Source organism: Globicephala melas, chromosome 3, assembly GCF_963455315.2.
Source record: "Globicephala melas chromosome 3, mGloMel1.2, whole genome shotgun sequence".
Taxonomy (NCBI): domain Eukaryota; kingdom Metazoa; phylum Chordata; class Mammalia; order Artiodactyla; family Delphinidae; genus Globicephala; species Globicephala melas.
Genome location: NC_083316.1, coordinates 107,078,310 through 107,090,781, shown reverse-complemented (window position 1 = coordinate 107,090,781; position 12,472 = coordinate 107,078,310).

The following is a 12,472-nucleotide window of genomic DNA, read 5'->3' as shown; positions in this document are numbered from 1 at the left end:
AAAGCAGGTTCTTCAGACAAGGGGAGACTAACCTGCTGAGGCAGAGGTTAACAGGCTGCTCCTACAAGCAAAAGAGGCTTGGCAGAATTGGGGGGTTTAGAGGGTTGAGCTTCATTAGAATCTGCCTATATGACCCCTTTCCAATTTTTCAGATTCTACTGCAGCTATACGAGTGCTCTAATTTTAACAACAGAGATTCTATAGAATTGGGAATTCGATTTGCCTTTGCAATTCGACCACCCCCAGATCAGAAATTGGATTTGATTTTCAGAAATATCTTCCCTGTGGCTGTAAGAGATAAGAATTTCCTCCAGGACTGTTATTAAAGCTTTTAGTTCCCTTATGCAGACCTTTAGCTTGAAATTTAAAGCCCTGAGCTCATGACTTGCTTTCCCCCATTTCTGCAGCAAAACCACCAACCAACTCCACTATACTCCTTACTTTCACTAAAACATTCTATGGCAGCAATTACTAGGTCACCCAGAGCCTTGGATTCTATAGGCACTTGATTACAGTTATTTATAGGTGACGATTTGACTAACTGTTGTACAACTACATGTCATGGATGACATGTCCTTTTTACCCCTAGAAATGAGGTCATTAATGCTTATGAGTCTAATCAGATCAGAGGATCCAGTCCAGGAAACTCAAAATCATTTCAGAGAGCTAATCCTAAAGATTCTGCTCCTCTGGAGTCTCTCTTGGTATCAAATTCTGTACTAGTAAGCCTTCAATCAGAGAAGAAGAACCATTAGGAGATGTAGATATAAATATAGATGTAGATGCAGATATGTAGAAATAGAGATATGTGGATACAGATATAGATAGATTAAAAGATTTGCTACAAGAATTTGACCTATACAATTATGGGATCTTGTTAGTGTCTGTAAGACTACTGTCTTTGCCTCTGATGCTGGAGCTGAAGTCTGAAGGTCAGGCAGTCAGGAGAGAAAGATGGATATAATGTAGAGAAGAGCAATGACAAGCTATGACCCACAAACAAGAAACACATGTCAGTTCTTGCTATGTCTACCATGATGCCATGGATGTCTTGCAAAAGAAGCTATTGCTATTGGCCTTCATCATAGAATGTGACATGCTCAGGAATTAGAGAAATTGAAGGGGGATCAGGGAAAGGTGGATCTTGATTACTGTCCTTTCCAATAAGATAAGCCAGCAGATAAGCCATAATATGTGAGCTGCAAAATGGATGATTTTTTACTTCCATCTTTCTAATCCTGCATGAGAGTGTTTCTTTTGAGTTAGCCAGACTAGAAATATACAGAAAAAGGAAATTATAGGAAATGTATTTCAGTCTAGCCAAACTGACACACTTCAAAGCACCACCAAGTCTTTACTGATTTATTATCTTATTGTTCTGTCAATTCCTGAGAGAGGAGTCTGGAAGTCTTCCACAACAGTTGTGGATAAACTGGTTTCTCCTTTAGGTTCTATTATTTTTGCTTCATGTGCTTTGAAGACTTGTTATTAGGTACATACATATTTCAGAATGTTATTTTTTTTTAAGCGAACCCTCCATCATTATATAATGTCCCTCTTTATCCCCCAATCCTTTTTCTGAAGTCTATTTTGCTTTGTATTATATTCCTACACCAGCTATCTTGTGATTAGTGTTTGCATGGTGCAGCTTTTTCCATTCTTTTAACCTATCCATATCTTTATATAATACTTAAAATGGGTTTCATCAGATATTCAGTTTAGCCTTAAGTAGCTGTGGCTCTCAGGAACACTTTTGCAAGGCTTGTTGCAAAATTCTCTTTTTGTTTGTTTTCTATAATTCAATTCTCACTACTTGGAGTGCCACTGTATAAAATTTATGTTTTCAGAAGGCTCAGCTAAAATATAAATATATTTCTTGGGATGAACGGCACATCAATAAATTTATGATGTTATTGCATGAGTAGAAGGAAAATTCCAGAGGAATTAGAGCCCTCTGCAGGTAAACTTTGATACCTAGAGTGGATTTGAGATGGCAGTGGAATATGTGGTATGGCAGAGGGGTTACCTTGTGTGTAAGTGACTACACATGATATAAGATGGATGGAGAAGTGGGGAGGGGAGAAAAGAGAAAAGAAAGGAAGTAAATGTCTAAAAAGCAGCAAGGGCAAGGAAAGGTATTTCACAATGGGTTTTGAGTGAGGGAAGTAATTATCCAAAAAAATGGGGGAAAAAAAAAGCTTTACCTTATTTTATGGGTTTTTCTAAGGGCCAGAACTAGATACAACCCTCAGTTAATCTCATTTCATCTGGTCTAATTAGGGTATGGAAACTCAGAGAGGCCATCAGAAAGAGAAAAGAGGTTTACGATGCCATGAGTTAATTCAGTGCTCAGACAGTTCTTCTATAACTTGGAATTTTGACCTGTTAAATTTCCAGATCATCTTCAGATTGCTCACTATCGTAAGTGTTATCCCACTGCTTAGACCAACTATGGGCTACACTGCATTTGTCGTTCAGTTTTTTCCTTCTGTGGATGGAACCTGCTGTGATTTTGTTGCTGTTATCATATTCCTTTCATAATAATTCTCTTTTCCTTGGGGGCACAAAATGTCTTTTTCTATCATAGTTTGCTAAATATTCGAAGCCTTGCTTATGTCATAACACTTAAGCTACATTTACTCTTAGGCATAGAGTGGTTCCATAAATGTCAATGTCATATTTGGCTTTGATCATTTTACCCTAGTTAAAGGCCTTCTCACCGAATAGAAAATGATACCCCCTTGCAAGAGCAGATGAATACAAAGGCACAATGTCACTTGGATTCCAGCTAGACCAGGAACATATATATGCCTTGACCAGCAATCACTGAACGTGTTAACAACGGAAAATGGTGAGTAATAAAATACAATTCTATACCATCATATCCTTATGTGTTTTCATACATGCCACTATTATGCTGCTGAGGCGGGCTGGGGACAACAGAGAAAGATGGAATAGAGCCGTCTTTCTTTGGCAGAGCACTTGATTGCTTCAAGGAATTCTTGTTGTATGTTCACTCATTTGATCATCCCGCTGTTGTGAGGAAGGCATAAAATGACTCGTGATTTTTTAATGGATGAAGAAGTTCAGGCTAAGTGAGTGACTTGCCCAAGGTCACACACCAGTGGTAACTGACTGAGGGTGAATGCTTAGGCTCCTGATCCTTAACCCAGTATCTTTGCGGATTGATTTTGGGTGGAAAGAGATAAATTTGACCAAACTATCTGGTCACATGAGACTGAGAGCTCAGGAAACTGCCAAAGATCACCCTGTAAATAAATCAAAGCCAGAAGTTTACTTTTGCTTTAGTTATTAAATTTTTATAGCACAGATCTATTTTCAGTTGTTTTCTTAAGCCAAGTAAATGTCAAAAGATAATCAACATCCACCCGCTCAACTCCCTGAGCTGCTGCCAAACTCCATGGCATATAGTACAAATAGCTTGTCCTGACTCACTTTTATGGGCCTGGAAGTTCCTTCTATTTACCTCTGCCTGCTAACATTTTACCAGTTCTTTTGGACCTATTTCAAAGATCATTTCTTCCACGAAATCTCAGATCCCCCACAAGCAGGTATGAACCCTTTTTCTTTTGAACTGCTACTGTAGTTTACTTGTGTTCACGTATTGTTTCTCATACTTAAGTCTCTGTGCCGGCAAATTAATTAAACAAGGAGGCCATTAGATGGAGGTGGTTCTATGTCATGGTGGCCCTATGACAGCAAACCAAAATCTCAGCCTGCAAATGCCTCAAGGCTACAAAATCAGAATGCTAAGGACAACAAATCACAGACAGCCAACAAGTCTTTAAACTGTGTTCAATGTAATCATTTCCTTTATTTGCTTCTAGACTTTCTCTGAAAGTCCTTCCTGGGGCTTCCAATGGCAGAGAGGTGCGAATCACTTCTGCTTTGGCACTACCCGATTCAAATAAATTTTTGCTTGTATACTATTTATATAGAGAATGGATAAACAACAAGTTCCTACTGTATAGCACAAGGAACTATATTCAATATTCTGTGATAAACCACAATGGAAAAGAACGTGAAAAAGAATGCATATATATGTATAAGTGGATCACTTTGCTGTACAGTAGAAATTAGCACATTATAAATCAACTATACTTCAAAAAATAAATTAAAAAAATAAATTTTTGCTCAAATATACCCTTAAATTTAAAAATTTCCCTCAGTTTATCTTTAATAGTGCTTTCCCATTAAACATATGAAATGGGGGGTAGTTAATGCTAAAAAGAGAAATTGGTAGTTAAACTGAATTAGGAAGGAGATATGACTTCTTGTATAATATTCACATATTTCAAAAGTATGTATTGAGCACCTATAATGTACCAGGTATCATGTAGATGCTTTGAATATAGCTGTGAAAAATGAAATTCCTGCCTCATGACTAGTTAGTGATAATAAAATTTTCATTATATTGAACTTTATTGCAGCATATCATTTTATTCCTTTTTTCATGAGTGCTTTTTACCATATATGTTATATTCTATGTATGTGTGCTCAGTAAAAAAAAAATTATAAGCCCTGTAAAAACAAGAATTGTATTTTACTCACATTTTATCATATTTAGGACCTGCCTTAGTGACTGTATGTAAATGGACATTCAAATGATTGTTGATTCACATTTGATTATTTCATCTGATAAGGATTATAAACTCTGGTGAATGGATACAGGGCTAAAGCAGGTGATGTAAAGGAGAGAATTGGTTGGAGACGGCAAAGTAATGGAATGCTTGCTCCAACTGTGTGTATAGCCTTTCAGGAATGCTGCCTTCAGAGAGGATATAGGCAGGATCTGTGAAGGTGCACTTATCTGAGTTGGAATAGTTTGAATCCTAGCTCCCAGGTAACTAGATAGAAGACTAGAAAAGTTCTTATCCTTCTGTGTTTCAGCTACAGTAACTCATCAGTGAGATGGTTTATGATTAAATGCAGTCATTCTTTGGAACAGCTGTAAAGCAATAACAACAATGCCTAGAATGTACCAAGTATCACCTAAGATTGGCAATTTCTAATTTTTCAATAGATGCTATAAAACCAAATATTGATGTGAAATCCTAATGTTTATATGTTGATAACTTTGTCAACATTTTAATTATAGCTGTGTATTTTTAAAATATTAAAAACACATATACGGCCACCAGTTTTCAATCTTCTTGAACCTTCTACTTTAGTGTCAATGTTATGTAATTAGTCAGTTAATTGAGCACTGGGGCTACTGCAGTGAATAAAATTCTTTGCTCCTATGGTTCCTTCATTCTAGTGGTGGTGGCATGTGGGAATGAGGGAGAAATGGGTAGAATGACAGCCAATAAACAAACAAATAATATGTTTGGGAGTGATAGGTTCTATGGAGAAAATTCATTTGGGGAAGGGGAGAGGGACACATGGAGTAGGATGGGGGAAGGTAGACTACCTTAGATAAATGGTTAGATAAATGGTCCTTTTCTAAAGAAAAGGACCTGGAGCAGAGAATTGAAATTCTCTGGGCCAGCCATGAGGTCATCTAAGAGAAGAGCTTTTCTGGTGAAAGAAAGTAAATGAAAGAAAGTAAATGTGGCAGCCCTGGGCTGGGAACATACTTGGTGTTTTCGAGGAATACCTATGAATACAGTGTGACCTGAGTCTAATGAGAAAAAGGGAGATGAGGTCAGAGAGATTGTTGGAGCCAGAGCCTGTGGAACTTTTGCATGGATTTTAGCTTTTACTCTGAACAAGTGGCTTAGGCAGTTCAGGCTGCTCTGACAGAATATCATAGACTGGATGGCTTATAAACTACAAAGATTTAGTTTTTAGAGTTCTGGAGGCTGGAAATTTGAGATCAGGGTGCCAGCATTGTTGGGTTCTGATGACAGCCCCCTTTTAGGTGGCAGATGCCATTTTCATTGTATTCTCACATGGCAGAGAGGGTAAGAGAGCTCTCTGAGGTCTCTTTTTTAAGAGCACTAATTCCATTCATGAGGGTTCCTCCCTCATCACCTAATCACCTCCCAGAGGCCTCACCTCCTAATACTGTTACATTGGGGGTTAGGATTTCAACATATGGATTTTTCAGGGGGACACAAACATTGAGTTCATAACAACAGAAAACCATTGAAAAGTTTTAAGCAGAAGAGTGACATGATTGAGTTATGTTTTACGAAGACCTCTCTAGATATTATGCTGAAATGAGACTGCGATCGGGCAAGCAGGAAAGCAGAGAGAACATTTAAGAGGTTATTGTTAAGAATCCAAGAGTTTATGGTAAAGTTGAATTGGCAATTAGACATCTGACTGGTGAGATTGAGTAGATAGTTGTATACACAAGTTTGGAGTTGAGAGGGTAGCTCAGGCATTGGAGTATGTGGAATTGTAAGTGATGGGATTTAAAATCATGGTGTTGAATGAGATTACCACAGAAATGAGGGGAGATGAGAAGATGTGAGAACAGAGCCCAGGGGCACTCTACATTTAGAGGATGAGAAACTGAAGAGGATCCAGCAAACGCAAACGAAAAGGAGACGTCAGCATCATGAGAGTAAATAATCTGGAAGCCAAATTTTGGAAATATTTCTAGGAGGATCCGCCAGGCAAATGCTCTTAACAAACTGAGTAGCTGAGGATTGAAACTGGCCTTTGGGTTTGGCAACACCTTGGCAAGGGAAATTTCTAATGTTTAGCAGATTCATGGAAACGAAAGTATGAGCAGAGTGGGTTCAAGAGAGAATAAGAGGAGAGAAGGTTGAAACCATGATTTTGACAATTCTTTCAAATGTAATTCTTTTGAAGTTCTTTCCAAATTTATTGTAGAGAAAAATGAGGCAATAGATGAAAGGAAATATAGGGTGATGAAGTTACTTTTTGTTGTTGTTTTTGACTGGTTTTAAAAGATGGGGGATACTTTAACATTTTTATCTGTTGATAGGTATCATCCAGTAGAAAGAGAGGCTTTGCCAGTGCAAGAAAGAGAGGGGTCAGGGTAAATTGCAAGAGATAAATTTTTGGTGCATGGTTTTATAAGTTTCAGCACATTTATAGAGCTGTGTATTCATCACCAGAATTAATATTCCATCACCCTGAAAAACTCCTTCAGCCTGCCCCTTTTTAGTCATGCATTCAAATCACCCAACACTTGGCTACAGCTGATCTTTGCTCTATGGCTATGCTTTTGCTGCTTGTCAAATACATTTTACTCAGTGTTTCCCACAAGGTTTCTACCACTACAGGGGAATTCCAGAAATCTCTTACTTACTGTCTGGGGGAAGGTGGTAACATTAACCACTTCCTTGTGGACAGGTTCTGAGAGGAACTGTGTTGAAATAAATGAACTTAAGGTGATCTCATGATTCACCCTCCGTGGGCACAAGCATACGTGGCAAGATGAAATGGGAAGGAATAATCAAATATTAATACTCATTCTTATCTCCTTCCCCAGGTTATCCCTTGCCATCTCCTGTCTTCATGTGTATCTCAAACTGCATTGACAGATGTGAAGAAGACTTCCACAGAGATTGAGGAGCCATAGTCTACATTATATCATTTTAAGATGCTGCTCTTATCACAAAACAAGACAGACTCAAAATGGGTATAAGAGATCAAACTGATTGTCTTCCTGCCTTGGAATAATACTAAAAATTCAAGCTCTAGGAGGACTAAGCTTGGAGGGTGAGTTGCTGACCCTCTCCAGAGGCCATCTGGCCAAGCAAAAGGTGTAGATTGAGGAGATACACATTAGAGGGAGGTGTGTGGACCTTTAGGAGGGAGCTGACTCCCACCCACTGTACAGGTGACTACAGTGTTACCTGCAGGAGCCAGCATGCCATAGCACAGGTGCTACAGAACAACAAAAGGGGAAGGTATCTCTCCCTCCCTGCCATGGGTATGTGCTCGATTATCTGAATGGACTTGTCCTTCTTAGACTTGCACCCCTTTCCATAATTACAATTAGATTTAAATTAGATAATTTAGATAGTAAAATAAAATTAGAATTAGAGTTAAAATTTGGACTTGATTGAATTAGTAATCCTGATAAATGACTAATTTTAAAGTGAATTTACCCCAACAGTATTTTTCTGGAGGCAGATCAGGAATTACTTTTCTTCTCACTCAAGTTGGTGACTGTAGAAGTTAAACCTTTTACTCATATCTGGGGTCAGACAGATTGACTTTGTAGCCCAGAAACCAGCTTCAGAGCTAGTATGTGGCTGGAGTGCTAACCTCTGACTCACACAAAAATCCTGCTGATGCACAGGACATCGGTACTGCATTATCCCTGATGGCCGAGGCTTTCTCAGGATATCTTCAATCACAAAACATGTTCCTAAGAGCCCATTTAAAATGCAGTACTAATTTCAGCTCAATGTTTTAATCATAAAGTACCTATTGAATCATGATCAGTTTTAAAATATCTTAAGGGTTAAATAGCTCATGAAGTTTGTATTCCTGAGGAAAGTGAAAAGGCGGGGGAAGGTGCCAGGGCAGAGATGACTCATAGCTCTACATCTGCCTTCTTGTTCCAGAGGGAAATGCTATCGAGTAGATCTTACCTTCGAGGGGGTCTGGAGTGAGTGTTCTGCAATTCCCAGTGCCACCCAGGATCCTCATGAGCCTCCCCACCCCGAGCCCTAGCTTTGAAAGCATTTGCTGAGGAGCCTGCACCCTTCAAGTTCTTTTCTCAAACTTAAGATGGAAAACAATCACCCAGAGAGCCTGTTAAACACGAAGATTCTGGTATAGCTGTCCTGGGATTCTGCATTTCTTAACAAGCATGAACCACAGCTTGAGTAAAGACACCGCGGAGGACTTGGTTAATGAGTTCCGTGTGCGCTGCTTGAACCGCTGGGTCTGAAGCCTTCGCAGTATGGGACACCAATAACTGTCACTTCCCTGAGCTGATGCACACTCAGCAGACTTGGCAAGCCTCACACTTTCCACTCGAGGGCTGAATCAGCACAGTTAAGCACTCCTATTCTTTGGAAGTTCTCTACTCGCTTGTCTGGATTTCTGTTTTGACACCAAAGAACAATTGGCCTCAAATTGTGCCAGCAGTAGTTTCACATCCCGGTGCTCACCTGCCATCTGGTGGTGAGAGGTTAATGCCAAGATACAGGGAAATTCAAATCCTTTCTTCTATTTCTCCATGGTTAACAACTCAGAGAGTGTTTGGTCAGCATAAAATGTAAAAGGTGAGCTTCAAAAGGCATAAAGATGGGGAAAGTGCGTGAGCAAATGCTATTGCCAAATTGTGCCTTGTTGTCTTACCTGGAAGGCGCCTTACCTGGAGAGCAGGTGTTTGAGGGATTCATCCCAGTAATGTCTCTGATGCTGATGTGGACCCGAAGGGTTGCAGGGGGTTATGTTCTCCTCAGAGTGGGTTTGATGTCAGCTCCTCTAGAGGAGTTGGGGCATCCTGAGGCTGGCATCTAATTTAGGGATGATCCAAGGCAAGGCTGGAGAAGTTAGATGCTGTACTCTGGAACACTGTGATAGGGAAAAGACATTCTATCAGCATTACTTGCTAATAAAGAGTCATTAATCCATGAGAATTCTTAATCATGAGATGCAGGGTTTACTTTTTATCTTACAAAGAAGCCTTGTGAATCTAAGTTGACAAAATCATGCAACCTTATGGCATTCAGGTTTACAGGGCTTCTGGGCACAACTGTGTTTGCACTTACTTAAATTGTGCATTTTCTGTATTCACTTTTGGAGACGGGGGCTGGAAAAGAACGTGACTATACATATGGCTGTGGGGTGGAGGAGAGAAGAGTAAACTTCTGTTTTTGACAACAGCTGGAATATACCAAGCTCCGATTAGAGTGAAAAATGAAAACTATAAAAACTAGAAAAAATAAAAACTAGAGCGGAAAGAACAAACAAACTAGGTTTAAAAGATCTGAGCTCTCAGGGTTTCCCTGGTGGTGCAGTGGTTGAGAGTCCGCCTGCCGATGCAGCGGACATGGGTTCGTGCCCCGGTTCGGGAGGATCCCACATGCCGCGGAGCGGCAAAAAAAAAAAAAAGATCTGAGCTCTCACTTCACTTTTTATTCTGACAAGTCTCTTGATGGCCCTGAGTCTCAACCTCTACTCTTATAAAATACAGGTTTTATACTAATCTTACAAAATTATCATTGAGATAAATGAGATTGTGGAAGCAGAAGGGTTTTGAAATATAGAGTGTATGATTATAACTGTTGATTTTTTTACATATTTATTGGAGTATAATTGCTTTACAATGGTGTGTTAGTTTCTGCTTTATAACAAAGTGAATCAGTTATACATATACATATATTCCTATATCTCTTCCCTCTTGCATCTCCCTCCCTCCCACCCTCCCACCCTCCCTATCCCACCACTCCAGGCGGTCACAAAGCACCGAGCTGATCTCCCTGTGCTATGCGGGATCTCCCTATGTGCTATGCTTCCCACTAGCTATCTACCTTACGTTTGGTAGTGTATATATGTCCATGCCTCTCTCTCGCTTTGTCACAGCTTACCCTCCCTGCTCCCCATATCCCCAAGCCCATTCTCTAGTAGGTCTGTGTCTTTATTCCTGTCTTACCCCTAGGTTCTTCATGACATTTTTTTCTTCTTAAATTCCATATATATATGTTAGCATACAGTATTTGTCTTTCTCTTTCTGACTTACTTCCACTCCGTATGACAGACTCTAGGTCCATCCACCTCACTACAAATAACTCAATTTCGTTTCTTTTTATGGCTGAGTAATATTCCATTGTATATATGTGCCAAATCTTCTTTATCCATTCATCCGATGATGGACACTTAGGTTGTTTCCAACTCCGGGTTACTGTAAATAGAGCTGCAATGAACATTTTGGTACATGACTCTTCTTGAATTATGGTTTTCTCAGGGTATATGCCCAGTAGTGGGATTGCTGGGTCATATGGTAGTTCTATTTGTAGTTTTTTAAGGAACCTCCATACTGTGCTCCACAGTGGCTGTATCAATTTACATTCCCAACAACAGTGCAGGAGGGTTCCCTTTTCTCCACACCCTCTCCAGCATTTATTGTTTCTAGATATTTTGATGATGGCCATTCTGACTGGTGTGAGATGATATCTCATTGTAGTTTTGATTTGCATTTCTCTAATGATTAATGATGTTGAACATTCTTTCATGTGTTTGTTGGCAGTCTGTATATCTTCTTTGGAGAAATGTCTATTTAGGTCTTCTGCCCATTTTTGGATTGGGTTGTTTGTTTTTTGTTATTGAGCTGCATGAGCTGCTTATAAATTTTGGAGATTAATCCTTTGCCAGTTGCTTCATTTGCAAATATTTTCTCCCATTCTGAGGGTTGTCTTTTGGTCTTGTTTATGGTTTCCTTTGCTGTGCAAAAGGTGTTAAGTTTCATTAGGTCCCATTTGTTTATTTTTGTTTTTATTTCCATTGCTCTAATAGGTGGGTCAAAAAGGATCTTGCTGTGGTTTATGTCATAGAGTGTTCTGCCTATGTTTTCCTCTAAGAGTTTGATACTTTCTGGCCTTCCATTTAGGTCTTTAATCCATTTTGAGCTTATTTTTGTGTATGGTGTTAGGGAGTGATCTAATCTCATACTTTTATATGTACCTGTCCAGTTTTCCCAGCACCACTTACTGAAGAGGCTGTCCTTTCTCCACTGTACATTCCTGCCTCCTTTATCAAAGATAAGGTGACCATACGTGTGTGGGTTTATCTCTGAGCTTTCTATCCTGTTCCATTGATCTATCTTTCTGTTTTTGTGCCAGTACCATACTGTCTTGATTACTGTAGCTTTGTAGTATAGTCTGAAGTCAGGGAGCCTGATTCCTCCAGCTCCGTTTTTCGTTGATCACTTCGTTATTAAGTAGTGTATTGTTTAGCCTCCATGTGTTTGTATTTTTTACAGATCTTTTCCTGTAATTGATATCTAGTCTCATAGCGTTGTGGTCAGAAAAGATACTTGAAACAATTTCAATTTTCTTAAATTTACCAAGGCTTGACTTGTGACCCAAGATATGATCTATCCCGGAGAATGTTGCATGAGCACTTGAGAAAAATGTGTATTCTGTTGTTTTTGGATGGAATTTCCTATAAATATCAATTAAGTACATCTTGTTTAATGTATCATTTAAAGCTTCTGTTTCCTTATTTATTTTCATTTTGGATGATCTGTCCATTGGTGAAAGTGGGGTGTTAAAGTTCCCTACTATGAATGTGTTACTGTCGATTTCCCCTTTCATGCTGTTAGTATTTGCCTTATATATTGAGGTGCTCCTATGTTGGGTGCATAAATATTTACAATTGTTATATCTTCTTCTTGGATCGATCGCTTGATCACTATGTAGTGTCCTTCTTTGTCTCTTCTAATAGTCTTTATTTTAAAGTCTATTTTGTCTGATATGGGAATTGCTACTCCAGATTTCTTTTGTTTTCCATTTGCATGGAATATCTTTTTCCATCCCCTCACTGTCAGTCTGTATGCGTCTCTAGGTCT